Genomic DNA, 22,262 nt, shown 5'->3' on the forward strand with positions numbered 1-22,262 from the left:
AGACAACCGGCAGCGACACCACGCACACAACTGCCAAATAACCAGTCCGAAGAATTTCCTCAGGACACAATGGGGTATTCGCAGGAGCTATTCCCAGCCCAACAAACTTCCACCTTTCAAAGGTCAATGGAACTGCCAGAAATTTTGTGCCCGGATTCACAACCATTGACTGTGGGAAATGCACCGCGCACTGAAATGCAGGGCGAGTCCGAGGAGGACTCGGAAACCCAAATCCCAGAGCAAGTTGGGCAAGAGGGGTTTCAATTGCAGGAGGTCGGCCGAGAAGATCTTGAAGACGACGTTGGAGTGTGCTGCGCAGAGGTTGTTGTGGGGAGCTCTACTCCACGGCGGCGGCCCACAATCACATATGACGAGTTTGAGGAGATGGAAGAGGAGGAGGAGGTTATGGACAATGTTGACAGAGACCCAGATTTTGTATGTGAAGGAGAACATCGCCGTCGTAGCAGCAGCACAGATGAGTCTGTTGAAGAACCCACTGCTGCACGAGTTCGACTTGTGCCACAAGGTAGGCGGCGCGCAATTTCAGGCACCACAAGCGTGGAAGTTCAAGTGAGACAAAAAAGAGGCGCAAACAAAAATCGCCAGCAAGGCAGGTGCTCCAAAGTCTGGCCTTTCTTTGAAGACTGCAGTGAGGATGGTACCATGGTGATTTGCAAGGTGTGCAAGACCCGCCTGAGCAGGGGGAAACATATTAACAACCTCTCCACCACCAGCATGACCCGCCACGTGGTATCCAAACATCCCACTCTGTGGCCGCCAGGACAGGGTACCAGCAGCAACACTGCCTCCCTTGGGGTCACCAGACTCACCACCAGACCCTCCTCAGCAGCAGCAGTAGCCCAGCCATTGCGTGGTTCACAACAACATTCACAAACATCAGACGACGCTGCAACTGTCACTTTCCGGAATAGTGCTCTTGAGGTCTCCCAGTCATCAAACACAACAACCAACAGCCGTTCAGTGTGCAGCCCTACGGTTCAGTTGTCTGTCTCGGAGATGCTTGAGCGTAAGAGGAAATTACCAGCAAATGACCCCCGGGCCGTGGCAGTAACAGCCAGCATAGCCAAGCTTCTGGCCTGCGAAATGCTGCCATATCGAGTGGTGGAGACAAACAGCTTCAAGGGCATGATGTCAGTGGCCATCCCACGTTACGTGGTTCCCAGCCGCTACCACTTTGCGCGCTCTGCAGTGCCTGAGTTGCATGAGCACGTGGTCAGCAAAATAACCCGAAGCTTGAAGAATGCCGTTGCCTGCAAGGTTCCCCACACCACTGACACCTGGACGAGTGCGTCGATACATCTCCCTTACCGCGCACTGGGTGAACCTTGTGGAGCCTGGCAGCGATTCCTCACCTGCTACGGCGCGGGTGTTGCCCACGCCGCAAACAGCTGCACCGCCGTCCCTCCCACTGGATAACAGAAGCAGCAGCTACCTCTCTGACTCCTTCTCCTCCAACGCATCTCAAAGCTGTACCTCATCCGGAAACGCGAACCCAGCAGCAGTAGGATCGTGGAAGCAGTGCAGCACAGCTGTTGGCATGCGTCAGCAAGCGTTGCTGAAGATGATCTGCCTTGGGGATAAGCAGCACACAGGGGAGGAAATTTGGAGGGGAATAAAGGAACAGACGGATTTGTGGCTGGCACCGCTGGACCTGAAACCGGGCATGGTTGTGTGTGATAATGAGAGTAATCTCATTCGCGCTTTAAGGTTGGCTAAGCTGACACACATCCCTTGCCTGGCGCACGTGATGAACCTAGTAGTTCAGCGGTTCCTGGGGACATACCCAGGCATGGCCGATCTTCTGTTGAAGGTGCGACGAGTGGCCAAACATTGTAGAAATTCCAGTAATGCTTCGGGGGCACTCGCCAAGATGCAGGAGCGCTTCAATCTCCCCCACCATCGCTTGCTGTGTGATGTCCCTACGCGCGCTGCACATGCTAGCCCGCTTTTGCGAGCAGAAGAGTGCAGTGGTCCAGTACATGACGGCGCAGTGCCGAGGCGCATCCGGACAGCTGCCAAGCTTCTGTGGATCCGATTGGGCCAACATGTTGGACCTCTGCCAAGTCCTCCAAAATTTTGAGCAATCCACGTTGCTTGTGAGCAGTGACAACTCTTCAGTCAGCATTACCATACCACTGCTGTGTTTACTGAAGAGGTCAATGTTGAAAATCAAGGAAACAGCTGTCATGATGCAACTGGGGGAATCTGAAGGAGAAAACGATCAGCGTGATGGTACCAACATCAGGCCATCCGCCTCAGGAAACGTTGGCCCCAGCAGCTATGACGAAGAAGAGGAGGAGGAACAGCTGGAGTTGGAGCAGGAATTTCCTGCCACCACTGACGAGGGCCAGAGCGGTGCACGTTGGACTTCCACAATTCAGCGCGAATGGTCAGCAGAAGCAGACCAGGAAGAAGGTGACGACTATGATGCATCACAACAACTATCACAACGCTCACAAGAGGATGATGAGGATTCTGGCAGGACTCTGGCACACATGGCTCAATTCATGCTAGACTGCATTGAACGCGACCCACACATTGTGCGCATTCTGGACAACACCAATTACTGGGTTTATACCCTTCTGGATCCATGGTACAAACACAATGTTCCAAAACTGCTTGAAGAAAGAGTCAGACAGGTCAAAATGGAAGAATACCAGCAGGCCCTTGTGGAGACTTTAGAGATGAGATTGACATCCTCCCCCTCTAGCCAGTTGTACGCTGACAGACTGACTTCCGCAAACCCAGGACGACCAGGAGGGCAGCAAACAACACAAGCCGCAGCTAGTGCCCAAAAGGGAATGGTATCGGCAGTGTCCTTGGAGTGGGAAAATTTTCTGACACCCATGCAGCAGCAGCCCACAGAACAGCAAGCGTGCAGATCCACCTCCAACACCGATCGCCTGGAGAAGATGGTCAAAGACTACATGTCAGATGGCGTAGCTGTGTTGAACAATCCATCTGCACCCTTCAACTATTGGGTATCGAAGCTAGACACCTGGCACGAACTGGCAATGTACAGTAATGTAGAGGTGCTGGCTTGCCCGGCAGCCAGCGTTATGTCGGAACGCTGTTTCAGTGCTGCCGGAGGCATCGTCACAGATCGGCGTATCCGCCTCTCCACAGAAAATGCAGACCGTCTGACTCAAATTAAAATGAATCAATCCTGGATTGGAAACGACTATGCAACACTCCTGGACCCCAACCAAGTAACATGAACAATGACCATCTGTGATGGGTTAGCGTTGCCGGTCCCTGTTTATTGAACCTCTCATCTTTATTACATTTATGACTGCATGGCGGCAAAAAGCATTGCTATATCCGCACGCTATTTGTCCTCATGCAAGGCCTGGGATGTTGTGTCTCAAAAAGTGTGGCCTTCTCCTCCTGCGCCTCCTCCTGTTCCATCACGTGTGCTGCTGCTGCTGGGTTAGCGTTGCCGGTCCCTGTTTATTGAACCTCTCATCTTTATTACATTTATGACTGCATGGCGGCAAAAAGCATTGCTATATCCGCATGCTTTTTGTCCTCATGCAAGGCCTGGGCTGCGTCTCAAAAAGCGTGGCCTTCTCCTCCTGCGCCTCCTCCTGTTCCATCACGTGTGCTGCTGCTGCTGCTGCTGGGTTAGCATTGCCGGTCCCTGTTTATTGAACCTCTCATCTTTATTACATTTATGACTGCATGGCGGGAAAAAGCATTGCTCTATCCGCACGCTATTTGTCCTCATGCAAGGCCTGGGATGTTGTGTCTCAAAAAGCGTGGCCTTCTCCTCCTGCGCCTCCACCTGTTCCATCACGTGTGCTGCTGCTTGTGCTGGGTTAGTGTTACCGGTCCCTTTTCCTGGAACCTCTTCTCAGTATTACATTTATGACTGCATGGCGACAAAAAGCATGTTACCTGTGCAAAGAAACATGACATTTTCCACATTTAAAAGACAGTTTTTTTTCTTTGAAACTTTACAATCAATTTTCTCAAAAACTATCAGCTCTTTTTCAAATATTTTTTTTCCTCTTGTACCCACTCCCAAGGTGCACATACCCTGCAAATTTGGGGTATGTAGCATGTAAGGAAGCTTTACAAAGCACGAAAGTTCGGGTCCCCATTGACTTCCATTATGTTCGGAGTTCGGCGCGAACACCCGAACATCGCAGCGATGTTCGGCGAACGTTCGTGAACCCGAACATCCAGGTGTTCGCCCAACACTAGCAGAGTGTCCCGTTGCCGGGTAACTAGAAGACGCGGCTGCTGCTTACGATATGCGCAGAGTGCGTCCTCTGTTATCACACGTGACTCACGTGATTCAAGTGATGTTTGTTTTGACACGCTGGAAGTGGATGGAGAGACGCTCCACACCTACCTCTCTGCAGCGTGTGCGGCGGTGAGTATCTGCCACGTTTGTTTATTCTCGAATTGTGAGAGGGGGGTGGTTTCTGTATGCTAATCCCCAGGGGGCAGATGTTTGCTATCATTTGCATATTAAGCCCATAGTTTCCCATCAGGTCCGTGGGCAGTCCCATGCGCCGGATTGGTCGCTCACTGGTCACTTGATCACTTGCTGGAAGGCTAGCTCACTATATAAATGGATGATGTATCAATGTTCGAGGTGGATGACATGCTATACAGTTTGAGAAAGGGCAGATAGCCCGAAACAGCGGAGCTGTTGCTGGCTGCTTGTACATCATGCATTTTTAAGATTTTTGATACTTAAAGAGGAACTCCAGTGAAAATAATTTAATATAAAAAGGTGCTTAATTTTTACAATAATTATGTATACATGATTTAGTCAGAGTTTGCTCATTGTAAAATCTTTCCTCTCCCAGATTCACATTCTGACATGTATTACATGGTGACATTGTTACTGTGGGCAGATTATGTAGCTGTTCTGGCTTTAACAGACAGCTATAAACAGCCATTTCCTGTGTGTGTCATTGTTACATTGTGGCAGTTTGCCCAGAGTACCGTACGGTACCAGAGCCTCTTGTGGGAGGGGTTTCAGCACAAAATCAGTCATACAGCGCCCCCTGATGGTCTGTTTGTGAAAATCATTATATTTTTCATGTAAAAGTGGGTATCAGCTACTGGTCCAGTACATGACGGCGCAGTACCGAGGCGCATCCGGACAGCTGCCAAGCTTCTGTGGATCCGATTGGGCCAACATGTTGGACCTCTGCCAAGTCCTCCAAAATTTTGAGCAATCCACGTTGCTTGTGAGCAGTGACAACTCTGCAGTCAGCATTACCATACCACTGCTGTGTGTGTTTACTGAAGAAGTCAATGTTGAAAATCAAGGAAACAGCTGTCATGATGCAACTGGGGGAATCTGAAGGAGAAAATGATCAGCGTGATGGTACCAACATCAGGCCATCCGCCTCAGGAAACGCTGGCCCCAGCAGCTATGACGAAGAAGAGGAGGAGGAACAGCTGGAGTTGGAGCAGGAATTTCATGCCACCACTGACGAGGGCCAGAGTGGTGCACGTTGGACTTCCACAATTCAGCGCGAATGGTCAGCAGAAGCAGACCAGGAAGAAGGTGACGACTATGATGCATCACAACGCTCACAAGAGGATGAGGAGGATTCTGGCAGGACTCTGGCACACATGGCTCAATTCATGCTAGACTGCATTAAACGCGACCCACGCATTGTGCGCATTCTGGACAACACCAATTACTGGGTTTATACCCTTCTGGATCCACGGTACAAACACAATGTTCCAAAACTGCTTGAAGAAAGAGTCAGACAGGTCAAAATGGAAGAATACCAGCAGGCCCTTGTGGAGACTTTAGAGAGGAGATTGACATCCTCCCCCTCCTCTAGCCAGTTGTACGCCGACAGACTGACTTCCGCAAACCCAGGACGACCAGGAGGGCAGCAAACAACACAAGCCGCAGCTAGTGCCCAAAAGGGAATGGTATCGGCAGTGTCCTTGGAGTGGGAAAAATTTTATGACACCCATGCAGCAGCAGCCCACAGAACAGCAAGCGTGCAGATCCACCTCCAACACCGATCGCCTGGAGAAGATGGTCAAGGACTACATGTCGGATGGCGTAGCTGTGTTGAACAATCCATCTGCACACTTCAACTATTGGGTATCGAAGCTAGACACCTGGCACGAACTGGCAATGTACGCAATAGAGGTGCTGGCTTGCCCGGCACCCAGCGTTATGTCGGAACGCTGTTTCAGTGCTGCCGGAGGCATCGTCACAGATCGGCGTATCCGCCTCTCCACAGAAAATGCAGACCATCTGACTCAAATTAAAATGAATCAATCCTGGATTGGAAACGACAATGCAACACTCCTGGACCCCAACCAAGTAACATGAACAATGACCATCTCTGATGGGTTAGTGTTGCCGGTCCCTGTTTATGGAACCTCTTATCTTTATTACATTTATGACTGCATGGCGGCAAAAAGCATGCTATCCGCACGCTTTTTGTCCTCATGCAAGGCCTGGGTTGTTGTGTCTCAAAGCGTGGCCTTCTCCTCCTGCGCCTCCTCCTGTTCCATCACGTGTGCTGCTGCTGGGTTAGCGTTGCCGGTCCCTGTTTATGGAACCTCTTATCTTTATTACATTTATGACTGCATGGCGGCAAAATGCATGCTACCTGTGCAAAGAAAACAGACATTTCCCGCATTTTAAAGACAGTTTTCCCTTTGAAACTTTAAAATTGATTTTCTCAAAAACTATAGGCTCTTTTTGCTAATTTTTTTTCCCTCTTGTACCCACTCCCAAGGTGCACATACCCTGTAAATTTGGGGTATGTAGCATGTAAGGAGGCTTTACAAAGCACGAAAGTTCGGGTCCCCATTGACTTCCATTATGTTCGGAGTTCGGCGCGAACACCCGAACATCGCGGCCATGTTCGGGCGAACGTTCGCGAACCCGAACATCCAGGTGTTCGCCCAACACTAGTTAAGAGTGTGTCATTAAATATGGCAACAACCGACGCAGCAATACATCACCTGTCCGCCGATGCGAGCCCCGGGTTCCTGCAGTCTCTCACTTCTTCCAGCGTCTTCACTTCCTGTCCTGTGAGTCGGTGAAGTTCAAACAGTAGAGGGCTCTCTACTGTTTGAACGTCCGCTTGTCACAGGATGGGGCAGGAAGTGAAGAGGAGACTTAGGACGACGCTGGTAGAAGGGGCAGCACGGTCCTGGGGTCTCACGCCGGTGGACAGGTTATGTATTGCGGCTAGCCGAGGTGGCAAGGCAGGGCGGTAGTTCCACAGGTTGTGAATCGATTTCATGCTGAAATCAATTCAAAATCTGTGTGCAGTGTATAGATCCCAAGTATAGCCAATAGATCCCTCTCTGATCAGATTCGATCAGAGAAGGGATCTGTTGGTCGATCTGGTGGCTAGCGATCAGTGTATGGCAGCCTTAAAGAGAACCTGTACTGAGTAAAATTATTTAAAATAAACACATGAGGTTACTTCAAATGAATATTACATAGTTACCTTGCCATCAGTTCCTCTCAGAAGCTCACCATTTTCTTCTGACAATGATCCCTTCCAGTTCTGACAACATTTTGTCAGAACTGAAATATATCAGTTGCTGTCAGTTATATATCAGTTGCTGTCAGTTATAGCTGAGAGGAGAACTGATGTGTCCATGTTTTCCTATGGCTCAAGTGGGCGATGTTACAGTTTAACTGTATGCTGACCAGAAAGCTGTTATGGAGTAATGGCCATTTTCAAAATGGAGGACGGAGAATTCCCTTGATCACAGTGAACAAACAGGACGCAGGAGAGGAAAATTAGATTGAGGAGTAGACTACACAGGAGGTAAGTATGACTTGTGTATGTTTATTTTGACTTTTTATGTTCAGTTCAGGTTTTCTTTAAGTGTTGTGAACATAAAATTAAGCATAAAGAAGTCACTATCAAACGTATATAATTTAATCTTTTGGTTACACTGCAGTTCTTTGATTATTTTATTTCTTTATGTACAGTAAGAATGGCTCAGCATTTTTCAGCATAAAAATGGGGTTTAATATCTTTTAGGACCACTATAGTCATTCAACTTATCTCTCAGGGTTATCAGTGTCTGCTGCCTAATCTTTGCTCACCCTTTCCCAACAGATTATCAGAATGCTCAGCCAATTTTCATGTTATTGTGTCAGCCTAAAGAAAGCCTTTATTAAAGAATACCTGAAGTGAGAGGGCTATGGATGTTATCATATTTATTTGCTTTTAAACAATACCAGCTGCCTGGCATCCCGTGGATCTTTCATGCATCGTTAGTGTCTTAATCACCCACCTGAAACAACCATCCGTCAAATCCAGTCAAACGTATCGTGTCGGCGTCTTCTGCGCGTGCGTGGGTGCTAGCCAGCTCCGTGCATGAATGCACCCATGTTATCAGGAGCATACAGCGCAGTACACCCAGTGACGTGGGCGCACGTACAGAAGACGCTGACCCATCAGCATTGGTGATCCTTCAGAGGCTACCAACGGGACCTAGGAGGAGAAGAGCTGTGGCAAGGGACACAAATGACTCATAGGAGGTGTAAGAAGCCCCAGGTAATGGCTGCCTACACTGGTCGATTGCCACCAGATCAACCAACAGATATATTCCTCTCTGATCGAATCTGATCAGAGAGGGATCTATTGGCTGCCCATACACTGCACACAGATTTTGAATAGAGTTCAGCATGAAATCGATTCACAACCTGTGGACCTACCGCTGCCACCTGCTCGCCGACCCCAAGCTTTGCTACTTTTGTGCTCTCACAGCCAGCAGCAATGAAATTACCTGTCCACCGGTGCAGGTTCCCAGGTCAGTCCTGTCACTTTCTCAAGCTGGCCGCCTTCTCCATCTCCTTCACTTCCGGTCTTGTCCTGTGACAAGCGGAAGTTCAAACAGTAGAGGGAGCTCTATTGTTTGAACATCGCCTTCTCACAGGATGGGACAGGAAGTGAAGAGGAGATCTAGAAGAAGGCCATCCGAAGAAAGTGACAGCATAGACTCGGGGACTCGCGCCGGCAAACAGGTGATATTATTGCTGCGTCAGTCGTTGCTGAATCAAATGCCACTAATGATACGCTTCCAGCTCGCCAGTGATGAAGCAAAATATTAAGCCTGGACAGATTGACTGAATCAATCGATTTTGGATGGAAAATGATCAATCGGTCAACATTTGCGTTAACGATTTCACAGCAGATTCGATCTGTGCTCTCTATGTGACAGGCAGAACTTTACAAAATGCATGCTCGCTCTACTATGACCAAGTACTCAAATTCTGCTGTGCAGCACAATGGTAAAATTGCCACCAAGAACAGATTGCCAGTTTCTAGGAGTCCCTACTTTGTCTTCTCTTTCATACTGTATGCCGACATCAAACCAATAAAAATTGATTCAGGTAATGCCTTTAATGACTAACTGCAGTTTATTGCAAACTTTCAAAACTTTGTGTCTCTTTTTCAGGCATGATACTAAACTGGATCATAACCATACTGTTCAAACTCTAATTGTTTTATAAAGGACATCTCAAAATAATACTTACAGCAAACCAGAGCCAGATGATGAACTAAATAAAAACAAACAAAAAAACTAATACCTGATCTGGGGGCTGGCCGGATCAGGTAGAGCCCCTTACTGCCACTCCTATCTCCAGATATCCTTTACTTTTATTTTGCAAAGGAAAAAAAATGTCTGCGACCACGGGGTCATGATGCTGCAGAATCAGCCTTGTGCTCTCCTCTGACGGCACACACAAAGCACTGACAGGCATGGAAGGAGTGGGGGGGGGGGGGGGGGGGGGCAGGAGGATGGTTTTAAAGGGCATTGTGCAGGTGTTCCTCCCCTGCAAACTGCTTGTTGGTATATTCTGGGGGTGCAGCTGGGAGCCGGTGACACGGACAGCTCCACAGAACATGCCTCTGTGTCCCATTTAACTAAAAAATGTCTGCACTGTGTACACTTTAGTAGTGTTTGTAATAAGAGAAGCTAAGAACTACATGAGCACCACTTTCAAGTAACCCCTTTACAAAAAAAGTCCCTAAAATGTTGTTCGATATTTTTGTTTTATGATATTCTCTTTTTTTCATCTGACAGACACCCTCCCGGGTAGGCAATGAGATGTCTTTAAATACTTTGACAGCTCTAGAAATAGTGGAATAGGCAAACTCATGCTTGTTTGGGACCTTCATAACAGAATGGGTCGGCTCAGCCCGAAAGCGATTCTTTGTCCTTCAGCACAGTAAGCAGGAGAAATGTCTTGGGCAGTTCATATCATTTAAGGGAGTTTAGAAATACCCATGTTGCTCATGGTGACCCAAAACCCCTAAAAAGTATAGGGGGCTAAAAAAAAAACGAAAAGCCCTCCTACTAAAAAACAGTGAGTGTAATTCATTGGAATAGAACATTTTAAGAAACATTAAAAAAAAGGTATGAATTACGCTTTTTAGTTGATGCCCAATCCAGAGTAACAAAGAGTCTTTCTCTAATTAGGCTCATTTTTAAGATAATGCGTGATGCCAAGCCTTCAGAATTTTGCTAGACAGCTCAGAAATGGAAGCATTTTTTAACACTACCAGTTTGGCAGGCAGTAATGAGAAATCGACAAGTTAATTAGACATATTTGATGATGTGAAAGGATTGTCAGTCATGTGCCATGTGTAACATATTATTAAGTGATGCTTATTTGCAGAGAGATAAAAGTGTATGGCATGACACCACTGTGACACATGCTATATTAAGCTTAAAATGATAATATATGGCTAAAGCTTTTCAATAGTCCCGCAATGCTGTTATGGTGCACTGACTGCATTCATGCTAGTTATTTCAGGATCATTGATCAATATGGTCACTGTACTGTGACAACATTGAATGCATAATAATTCTCAAAATGGAGATGTAAATAAACCCTTCGGATGAGAAAGAACAGAGGTCTTGTATGTGGAGGAGGAGTTCATAGCTCAGTATAAACAAAACTATTTCTGGCATTAGCTAAATATGACAAACCATTTTCAGAAACAAGGTCTACCTTAGAGAAAACTGAAATGTAGGAAAAAATATATGCAACATTTTGCAATGCGTAATTGATATATAGGATTTCATCAGTATGTCCTTGCACTTCATAATTCTGGCAAGTAGAATGAAACTTAGTATGCCTTACATCTCATCTTCCTAACTGACCTAAGCCAAAAGAAATGCCCCCCACCAAACCTAGCAATAACCTTCACTCCTGACCTAACTTCTCTCTTTACTCATGGAAAACTAACCTTTACCTCTCACTAACCATGGCTATACTAATCTCATTAGCACCAGCTTGAAACTTGCATAAATTAAATGTAAGAACAAGGGCAGGTGCTGTGACTTTGGTGCTGTCCTGCCTGTCTTACCTACCAGAGTAGTCATTTTCCGTGAAGTAGTGGTGCAACTTGCTACCCTCCATGATGCATGCCATGCTGCCAAGACCTAGGACTGCACAGATGTTCCCTAAATCCACAAGTCCATGTGGGAATGATGTTCCATTTTGAGTTCCTTGAACTATATCATTTTTGTTAGTCTACATTATGGATCCACGTTTCATCTCTGTAGAAGCTAAGATAACTTATTCACTGATTTCGCTATATATGTCTATTTGATCTTTGAATGCAGATCCCTTCTGCCCATTCATGTGTGTCCCTATGTATTATAACTGCTAAAAAGGACACTATGACTGTAACACTGTACTCTACTTGTGCCTTGTATATGATATGCAATCCTTTCAATAAACCTTTATTTTGGTTTTAAAAAAAAAAATCCACAAGTCCACCAGCTGTCCTAGCTCCCCTAGACTAATATTAGGCTGCATATACACCACCTATTATCAGTCTAAGAAAGTTATAAGTAGTAAGAGCTAGATATCAACTAGGCTAGAAAATGTTACTACGTCAAGCCACATTTGGGATCAGTATTGACCTCATGAGGATGTGGTTTATGTGTTCAAACCACATTTGCGATTTTCATGAAGACTGACCGATTGGATTGTCTTAATCGTTTTCAACAAAGAATATTTTTGTATCTTGTGCAAAAAAAGGTTTGAACTTTTTTTTTGAACACGTATCTTAAAGAAATATAAAATCCTTACTAAATTACTAAGTGTTCTACTTTGGTAAAGTGGATTGCCCTGTAAAGGATTGTCTTTTTCTGCCCTTTATATCAAAAAGGAGCATTTCCCAAATTAAGAATAATATGTGGGAAAGATGAGCAGAACCATGCTGTATTCACTTGCTGTCTTATTTTCAATATGCAACTTACTTTATATAGAGACTTAAATGGGTGCATATTATATCAGCGCCGCTCAGTTCGGCGCGGTGAGAGCCGAATGACGGCTCTCCCTGCTGCCTCTAAACTCTACTATTCCCTCTCTGAGTTGTTGCAACCCGGAAGGAGATGCAATTCGGGGTCAGGCAGCCGCCAGAGCCCCGAATTACTGCTACGCGGGGCTCGCATCATAGCATTGCTGCTATGACGGCGCCCAGTTTTGGTGCTGAAATGAACTGATTCGGACTTAAATATTTTCCTTAAATAAACACTAACCCTTACCTACCTAACGGCCCTGATCTGTACTTATTTTTTGAAACTACTTTCAACTTCTTTTAGATTCAACAGTTAAAGAGACTCTGAAGCGAGAATAAATCTCGCTTCAGAGCACATAGTTAGCAGGGGCATGTGTGCCCTTGCTAAACCGCCGCTATCCCGCGGCTAAACGAGGGTCTCTGACCCCCCCAAAATCCCCTCCGAGCAGCGGGGGATCTCTTCCGGATTGAGGCAGGGCTAACAGCCGCAGCCCTGCTCCATGCGTGTCTGTCAGCGCGTATCTCCGCCTCTCCCCCGCCCCTCTCAGTCTTCCTTCACTAAGAGGGGCGGGGGAGAGGCGGCGATGCGCCGCTGATAGATGCGACTGGAGGCAGGGCTGCAGCAGCTAGCCCTGCCTCTAGGAGCAGCAAAAACTACAACCAATCTGGTCGTTGATTTTGCGGGGGGGTTTGGGGGTGAAGGGACCCCCGTTTAGCCGCGGGATAGCGGCGTTTTAGCAGGGGCACACATGCCCCTGCTAACTATGAACTCTGAAGCGAGAATTATTCTCGCTTCAGTGTCTCTTTAAGCCTAAAAGCTTGATAATTCTTAGCTTAGGAGGCTGGTCAAGGCCACCTGTGCCGAGTACCGAGCATGTGTACAATGGCCCCCAATCCTCCTCCTCCTCCTCGATGCATCAGTGAAGGATCAGCCTGGCAAATCGTTTCAGTTGAGCGCAGGCTACTGACTCACCAGCTCCATGACGCTCAGTCAGACACCTCACTGTCGGCCTTCCCCTATAACAACAAAATGCATCACAAGCCTAGAGGCTAGTGCAGCGTCTATGCACAATTTGGGCTATGAAATATCACCTGAGGGATCAAGCCCCAATCTCTGTGGGCAACAGAACCCCCCCCCCCCCCCCCATGAGAAGATGGGCTAGTCCAAAATCTGTAATGTCATTTTCCTACTACTTACTGTAAGTGACAGCAACAAAGGAGAAAAGTAATTTATGGCTAATTTTACTCTGGAAGTAACATACTTCTTATTTGTATATGTTTACATGTATTTAAAATGTTAAGATTTTCATGACAGAGGTCCTTTAAAGAGGAACTGTAAGGTAAAAATGAACCCACCACCTATGTGAAGCTGAAGGCAGGTTTGTCAGAGAAAACAGTCATCAGAAGGGAAAAAGTCCTGCAGCCAACAGAAAACCAGCTGAAAATGTGAAATCATTCCCACTCAGCCTTGGATGCACAGCCTTGAGTGTACCATCACATGCATCTCCTTCCTGACTTGCTGCTGCTGATGATGATGATATTTAAGGCCAGATATCTCAGCAGTAGGGATGCTCACTCGAATTCCACAGAATGTAAAATTTCCACACTTCCAATCATAAATTGGCATTTCAGAATCACTAATTCGCATTGGCAGAAATCGGAATTTCTGTGGAATTGTAAATTGGCATTTTTGACCATCCCTACTCAGCAATCATACCTCCTACACAGTCCAAATTTTGAGGGGAGGGGATCCCCTCCCTAAACTACTTCTGCGCCAAGATAAGTTTGATTATACCCCATTTTAGGAACCATTTGGAGTGTGTAGGAGGTATGAGTTCTGCGATTTGGGGATTAAAAATCAGTAGCAAAATACAATACTGTAGAAACCGTGATCAGCCACAGGATCAGACACAGCACTGGCATAGCAGCCTAGTGGACAGCAGAGAAACAGAGTTCATGATCTCAGCTCTTCCACATTCCAGAGACTGAGCTGTCACTTCTCTAATGTCCCTGAACACATGTGCGTCTTCTGTTGTTACCAGGCGGCGGGTGCATGGCCACGAGCCCGGAATTCAGTAATTGATTGTGCTCTGCATTAGAGCCAATCACTGGTGATGGAAACGTGTATCATTGGTTGGTAAGTTGTGTGGCTACTTCTGATTGGCTTAGGGCCTATTTCCACTACACAAGGATTCTGGATGCAAAAAAACTAACTTCAATGAATGCCTATGGGAAATCTGCATCAGAAAAATCACATTTAGTGTAAACAGGCCCATAGACATTCATTGAAGTCAGTTTTTCCACATCCAAAATCTGCGTGTAGTGGAAACGGGCCCTGGATATAAATGCTCTACTCTGGCAGTCACTGGTTGCTCGTGATAGCGTTAGCTACTTGAGCTAGCTGTAATATCTGCCGGTTTATCCCAGTTTCAACCTTAGCAGAACTGAGCAGAGACTTCATCCAAAGTGCAAATTCTCACTCACCCACAAAGGGGAAGATGCACTGGCAGATGAAGGCCACTAGTCACTGATTAATTACAGCAGCTGCTAACTGACTGATCAGCAGGGTGAGGCTAGGCAAGTTCTCTTGGCCCAAGAGACAGTGGGCCATATGCAATTCACCTTTTCTCAGTTTTCTGCAAGCCAAGCTGATATTTTTACACGTTGTCAATAAAATGCTTCTTAACCACCCTGGCGTTCTGATTAAATCGCCAGGGTGGCTGCGGGAGGGTTTTTTTTAAATAAAAAAAAAACTATTTCATGCAGCCAACTGAAAGTTGGCTGCATGAAAGCCCACTAGAGGGCGCTCCGGAGGCGATCTTCCGATCGCCTCCGGCGCCCAGAATAAACAAGGAAGGCCGCAATGAGCGGCCTTCCTTGTTTTGCTTATATCGTCGCCATAGCGACGAGCGGAGTGACGTCATCGACGTCAGCCGACGTCCTGACGTCAGCCGCCTCCGATCCAGCCCTTAGCGCTGGCCGGAACTTTTTGTTCCGGCTGCGCAGGGCTCAGGCGGCTAGGGGGGCCCTCTTTCGCCGCTGCTCGCGGCGAATCGCCGCAGAGCGGCGGCGATCAGGCAGCACACGCGGCTGGCAAAGTGCCGGCTGCGTGTGCTGCACTTTATTTGATAAAAATCGGCCCAGCAGGGCCTGAGCGGCAGCCTCCGGCGGTGATGGACGAGCTGGGCTCGTCCAGACCGCTCAGGAGGTTAAGCCTCCAGGAAGCAAGAAAATACACTGAATAATTTTGACAGTACTTTCCCACCTACTTTTAGAATGTTTTCAATTGTAAAGGTTTGAAAAGTTATTTTAGATCAAAGATTAAAAATTATCTCCTAGGAGAAAACTTAGGTGAAATAGTGAATTGCATATGGGTCAGTGGCCCATATGCAATTCACTTTTTCACCTAAGATATCTCCTAGGAGATAATTTCCATCTTCTCTTTTAACTTTCAGCATTTTACAATTGAAAAAGTACCCACAAGTTGTTTAAAAAGTACTATCAGATTTATTTTGAGTATTGTCTTCTTTCGGGTGGCTTAGAAAGCATTTTATGACAAGTTATGAAAATATCACCTTGGAGAAAACCCAGGAGAAAAAGTGAATTGCATATGGCCCAGTGGGCAGTTTACAGACAGTCAGAAGCAATGGCGTAGCTAAGGAGTTCTAGGCCCCGATGCAAGTTTTACAATGGGGCCCCCCAAGCACTCTATATATAATTTATACAGTGCACCAAAACCTGGCAATGGCAACTACAGTGTCTGAGGTGCAAGAAGGGGATGGGGAACAGTTTGTTAATAATTACTGTGACGCCGGGCGACGCCCAGTCGTCCGAGGATTCGCGGCCGATTGTCCGATCGCAACCGTGATCGGAAAACTGACATTCTTTATTTTTAAAATAGAAGTTTTTCCTTCCTGCCTTCCCCCCCCTTTTGCCATGAGGGCTGAATGGGCCTGCGTTAGCATATGGCTAAAGCAACCTGGTTTAGCAAGAAATCCTGTTAAGGCTCCCGGAAAAGCTCTGGTGACACTAATGTGCTAATTGGGCAGAGCTGAAATACCAACAGAGTCTATTCAACAGGGGAAGCTAGCACAGCATGAGGTCTATTGACACCTACATTCCTCCCAGTCTTGACGGCACCGACTAAACTGAGTATGGAGTGCATGGTGTTGATAACTTTGTCACATTTTGCAAATACCATCCATGGGAGGAATATGAAAATTACATAATTTTGTTTCCCTAATTCTGTAGAATATGGTGATACTAGACATAGCCAGGTAACCCGAGCAGGGGCTGAGATATGAATAATGGGGTCCCCGTGCGCCCCAAATATTGCAAGTTTGATGTCCTATGAACGTGTATTCTCAGCCCAATCTGAATATGAAATCGGTTTGCATGTGCGACAAAACCCCGGCGGGGTATGAAATTGGACATATTTTGTGGATGGCTGGAAGTTCCTCCCCTGAGAACTCACTGCCTGACACGCCCCTGGGCTGAGCTTGAGACTCCGCCCAGAAATGTCAGTGCTCAAAACTGATTGCATGAGGACCCCCAGCCAATTCCCCCACTTTCCATCATACCGAAAAGACTGCCACTGCTTGGGGAAATAGCAGTGGCCATCTTGCAGGCGGAGCAACGGCCATGTGGTTCGGCCATATTGCGAACTAACTGCAACAAAGGAACTTTGTCTTTTCCCGAACGGACTTTCCACAGAATCATAAGTATTCGTTCTTTTTATCCCTTTTTCTTTTATGTACTGTGTTATCACTGTCTCTCATCGTTTAATTGTTCACGATTGTCTGTATATATTAATTATTTATATTGTAACAAATAAAGGCTTTTTAGAAGGTCTTTACCTCTCAGTAAAACCTTCTATTCAGTATACACAGACGAGACCTAAACTTCCGAAGGGACGCTACTGTTTTGATAGATAGATAGGAATTGCACAGTTTTAACCGGTTGTTTGTTTCACAGGTCTATAGCCAGTTAGCAGTTTTCTCTGGGCTGATAGAAAACAGAGATGGTGGCAAATCTACCCCTGGGTTGGAGTAAAAGTGTATTTTCGTAACCTCACAGGCTCCCTACTGCGTCGTGACGCTCAAACTCCGCCAATTCTACGCAGATTGCGTCCATAGCTCTCAATCTGTGTGCTAGAATCGGATCGGACGGTTTTGCGTGTTCACGGCCAGTGGGGCTCTTGTGACAATTACCACTATTCAAAGTATCTATAGAAGTGATTATTATGAGCACAGGACCAATAGAGAGTTAATACTGTAGTAGAGGTAGGGCCCTTCGGGGCCCCTCTGGCCCAAGGGCCCCGATGCGGTGGCTACCTCTGCAACCTCAATTGCTACACCCCTGGTCAGAAGCCTGGCTGGTGAGGCTGCCTAATTAATTCAGGAAGTTAGGGTGGTATCCCAAAGTTAAGGACACTAGTAGGGAAAATTCTAAATTGTTCTTGAACTCACAAACGTGTTGTTGCTGTCATACACACAGCCACAGCAAAACCTAAACCAGGTATGGCTACACGTCATATACATGAAGTGTGTAGCCAACATACACTGTGTGTGGGGGAGAAGCTACTAGGTGGAGCAAATAGCGATGGAACATCTCCGAGATTTCCAGCACTGAGCCTCTGAAGATGCTAATTAAGTGAAACAGCCACTAGGCAGGCCACTGCTCCTATGCTGCCCCATAGCCTCTTCACTAAGGGGACTGGGTATGTCCCCATTTTAATACATATGTGCAGCACGCTATCCTTCAATCTGTAGCGCCTGTTTCTGTTCTACTTTACCAGGAAAAAACCTAGACTGGATTTTCAGAATCACGTATGACCTCTAGCCCAATAATTCTTGATAAATCTGACTCCATGTAGGTTTTCAGTAATTAACTTTCAAAAGTGTACAATTACACATACAAGCATAGAGTTTGAATCATTTGACTTGTAGAAATCAATTTGTGTGTCACTAAATAGAATACATTACTTGGCCACTTCCACCTCCCTTAGGCTGGATGTTTAATTCTCCAGAAAACACAATGTAAAATACAGTAGGACCACCATCAGCATCTATGTTTTGTTTCTGATTTGCAAAGGATAAAACATACCGAGCAGATGACACTATGTTGAACAGCTCAATTTGTCTTTTTCTCATAAATGAAAGCGTTTTTTCTTCCTGAAACAACGTCTCTGCTGTGCATATGCCGAAGCCATAATTGGTGAGTTCATTTGGCAGAGTCATTTTTAATGCGTTTGATATTAATAAAACAAGAAGTATCTCTAATTGGTGTGTTCTTCACATTGTCTCTGTTGTCACGAGATCTGACATAGGCAATTGTCAGAAGGTGGTATAGCCTTTTTTTTTCTTATTTAATAGACAGAAGCAAATGCAGTTTACAATTATAACCCCATCGAAGCTTTCAAGTGCTTTTTAATTAAACGGCAGTTAAATATTGCAAGTGCATTAATATTCAATGTACAGAAATATTTTGCTGCGCACATATCAAAAGATGAGAGCGCATAGCACATATACAGATTCTTGAAATTAATCTATCTTGATGCACAGTAGGAGGTTGCCCATTTTAAATTAGAATTTTTAAATCAAGGATTTCCCTTTTCTAACCCTTTGGTGCTGCCATGCAGTGAATTAACTTTCTCTTGTCAAGATCCATGTGTAGAGTGAACGGACATGTTTGCTTCCTGACTATGCTGCATACCCAAAGACAATTGTATTGGGCAAAGGGGTAATTGCATAGTAAAATTATGATGGGGTATCTATACAGTGTATACTATAGAATATAAGACCAGTCCCTCCCCACCTCCATTGATGAGAGGACATAACATTACGGTACACATAACATCCATTGCATAAACTCAGTGAAATATCAACTGGGCCTGTAGTGCCAAACACATTCCTCGACCCCATAGTAGCTGCTATGGTTGCCATGGCTCTGTAACAGTATGGAGTTCCTACTAGCACTACCAGCCTGAATAGAGGTGTTTGTGCACGAGTCTACACATCTGGACAGATTTACCCAATAGGTATTGTACAATAGTGTAAGCATGACCGGCACTGCTGTCAGCCTGAGAGTACCATTCCTAAAGGTGCAACTATTCAAGGTTCACCCATGTCACTGCTACATTCAGCCAGGTTGCTACCAAAATTACATGAATAATTTGAATTTGTGCAATTATATTAATAGGCTAGGCAATAATACATTTACAAAAGTTTGTCTTGGAAGCATGATTTGCAATGTGGCATGCGTTGATGGATGAAATTTAACATGGTCTATTTAGGTTAAAGAGACACTTAAGCCAGAAAAAAAAATGTATTTTACTCACCTGGGGCTTCTACTAGTGTTGGGCGAACACCTGGATGTTCGGGTTCGCGAACGTTCGCCGAACATGGCCGCGATGTTTGGGTGTTCGCGCCGAACTCCGAACATAATGGAAGTCAATGGGGACCCGAACTTTTGTGCTTTGTAAAGCCTCCTTACATGCTACATACCCCACATTTACAGGGTATGTGCACCTTGGGAGTGGGTACAAGAGGAAAAAAAAATAAGCAAAAAGAGCTTATAATTTTTGAGAAAATCGATTTTAAAGTTTCAAAGGTAGCATGCATTTTGCCGCCATGCAGTCATAAATGTAATAAAGATAAGAGGTTCCATAAACAGGGACCGGCAACGCTAACCCAGCAGCAGCACACGTGATGGAAGAGGAGGAGGCGCAGGAGGAGAAGGCCACGCTTTCAGACACAACAACCCAGGCCTTGCATGAGGACAAGAAGCGTGCGGATAGCATGCATTTTGCCGCCATGCAGTCATAAATGTAATAAAGATAAGAGGTTCCATAAACAGGGACCGGCAACGCTAACTCAGCAGCAGCACACGTGATGGAACAGGAGGAGGCGCAGGAGGAGAAGGCCACGCTTTCATACACAACAACCCAGGCCTTGCATGAGTACAAGAAGCGTGCGGATAGCATGCATTTTGCCGCCATGCAGTCAAATGTAATAAAAATAAGAGGTTCCATAAACAGGGACCGGCAACGCTAACCCAGCAGCAGCACACGTGATGGAAGAGGAGGAGGCACAGGAGGAGAAGGCCACTCTTTCAGACACAACAACCCAGGCCTTGCATGAGGACAAGAAGCGTGCGGATAGCATGCATTTTGCCGCCATGCAGTCATAAACGTAATAAAGATAAGAGGTTCCATAAACAGGGATCGGCAACTAGTGTTGGGCGAACAGTGTTCGCCACTGTTCGGGTTCTGCAGAACATCACCCTGTTCGGGTGATGTTCGCGTTCGGCCGAACACCTGATGGTGTTCGGCCTTTTAAGTTCGGGTTCGCCCCGAACTTCTAATGGCCGCCGAACAGGGCCGAACAGGGCCCCTGTTCGGCCGAACAGGGCCCTGTTCGGCCGAATACTGCCCCCCTATGGGGTCGCAGGCATAAGGGGGGAGCATGCCCCGATCGCGGGGGGGGGGGTCGGAAATTCCCCCCACCCCCTCCGCTAGCGCTCCCCCCTCTGCCCGCTTCCCCATTCAAAAGTTTAAGCAAAGTACCTGTAGTGGATGGCCTGGCAGTGGGCGGCACTGTGGAGTGAGGAGGAGGAGTCCGGAGAGTGACGAGTTGAGGGAGGCCGGGCAGCGGGCGTGAGGTCAGAGAAAGGGCGGAAGTACCACAAGGGTACTTCCGCTGAACCGCCCGCTGCCCGGCCTCCCTCAACTCGTCACTCTCCGGACTCCTCCTCCTCACTCCACAGTGCCGCCCACTGCCAGGCCATCCACTACAGGTACTTTGCTTAAACTTTTGAATGGGGAAGCGGGCAGAGGGGGGAGCGCTAGCGGAGGGGGTGGGGGGAATTTCCGACCGGCATGCTCCCCCCTTATGCCTGCGACCCCATATGGCCCCCAAAAGCTGGATGTTCGGAAAGTTCGGGGTTCGGCCCGAACATGCCGAACATCTCGGCCATGTTCGGCAAACTTTCCCGAACCCGAACATCCAGGTGTTCGCCCATCACTACCGGCAACGCTAACTCAGCAGCAGCACACGTGATGGAACAGGAGGAGGCGCAGGAGGAGAAGGCCACGCTTTCAGACACAACAACCCAGGCCTTGCATGAGGACAACAAGCGTGCGGATAGCATGCTTTTTGCCGCCATGCAGTCATAAATGTAATACAGATAAGAGGTTCAATAAACAGGGACCGGAAACGCTAACCCATCACAGATGGTCATTGTTCATGTTACTTGGTTGGGGTCCAGGAGTGTTGCATAGTCGTTTCCAATCCAGGATTGATTCATTTTAATTTGAGTCAGACGGTCTGCATTTTCTGTGGAGAGGCAGATACACCGATCTGTGACGATGCCTCCGGCAGCACTGAAACAGCGTTCCGACATAACGCTGGCTGCCGGGCAAGCCAGCACCTCTATTGCGTACATTGCCAGTTCGTGCCAGGTGTCTAGCTTCGATACCCAAAAGTTGAAGGGTGCAGATGGATTGTTCAACACAGCTACGCCATCTGACATGTAGTCCTTGACCATCTTCTCCAGGCGATCGGTGTTGGAGGTGGATCTGCACGCTTGCTGTTCTGTGGGCTGCTGCATGGGTGTCAGAAAATTTTCCCACTCCAAGCACACTGCCGATACCATTCCCTTTTGGGCACTAGCTGCGGCTTGTGTTGTTTGCTGCCCTCCTGGTCGTCCTGGGTTTGCGGAAGTCAGTCTGTCGGCGTACAACTGGCTAGAGGAGGGGGAGGCTGTCAATCTCCTCTCTAAAGTCTCCACAAGGGCCTGCTGGTATTCCAGAGTCCTGCCAGAATCCTCATCATCCTCTTGTGAGCGTTGTGATAGTTGTTGTGATGCATCATAGTCGTCACCTTCTTCCTGGTCTGCTTCTGCTGACCATTCGCGCTGAATTGTGGAAGTCCAACATGCACTGCTCTGGCCCTC

This window comes from Hyperolius riggenbachi, chromosome 3, assembly GCF_040937935.1.
Source record: "Hyperolius riggenbachi isolate aHypRig1 chromosome 3, aHypRig1.pri, whole genome shotgun sequence".
Classification (NCBI taxonomy): Eukaryota; Metazoa; Chordata; class Amphibia; order Anura; family Hyperoliidae; genus Hyperolius; species Hyperolius riggenbachi.